Source organism: Acanthisitta chloris, unplaced genomic scaffold (assembly GCF_000695815.1).
Source record: "Acanthisitta chloris isolate BGI_N310 unplaced genomic scaffold, ASM69581v1 scaffold8135, whole genome shotgun sequence".
Taxonomy (NCBI): domain Eukaryota; kingdom Metazoa; phylum Chordata; class Aves; order Passeriformes; family Acanthisittidae; genus Acanthisitta; species Acanthisitta chloris.
In genome coordinates, this window is record NW_008672021.1 from 27707 (window position 1) to 28117 (window position 411).

Consider the following 411-nt stretch of genomic DNA (forward strand, 5'->3'; position numbering starts at 1 on the left):
CCATGGGCCTCTCCCCAGCCCCAGTCCCCATCCCCACGGGCTGTCCCTGTCCTCACCGCCTGTCGCCAGGCCCTACCCGCCCGGGCGCCCCATCCCGATCCCCTTTGGAATCCTGAGGGCAGCCCAGACACCTCCACCGTTCCCCCCTCACGCTGCCCCCTTGCCCCTCACCATCCACGACGAATTTCTGGGCGTAGCGCTTGAGGTTCTTCCTCTTGATGGAGCAGAAGCTGGGCGGGAAGCAGCCCTGCCACTGTTCCCACGGGCTGTCCCTGTCTCCATGGACTATCCCCAGGCCCAGTCACTATCCCCACGGGCTGTCCCTGTCCTCACCGCCTGTCGCCAGGCCCTACCCCGCCCGGGCGCCCCATCCCGATCCCCTTTGGAATCCCGAGAGCAGCCCAGACACCT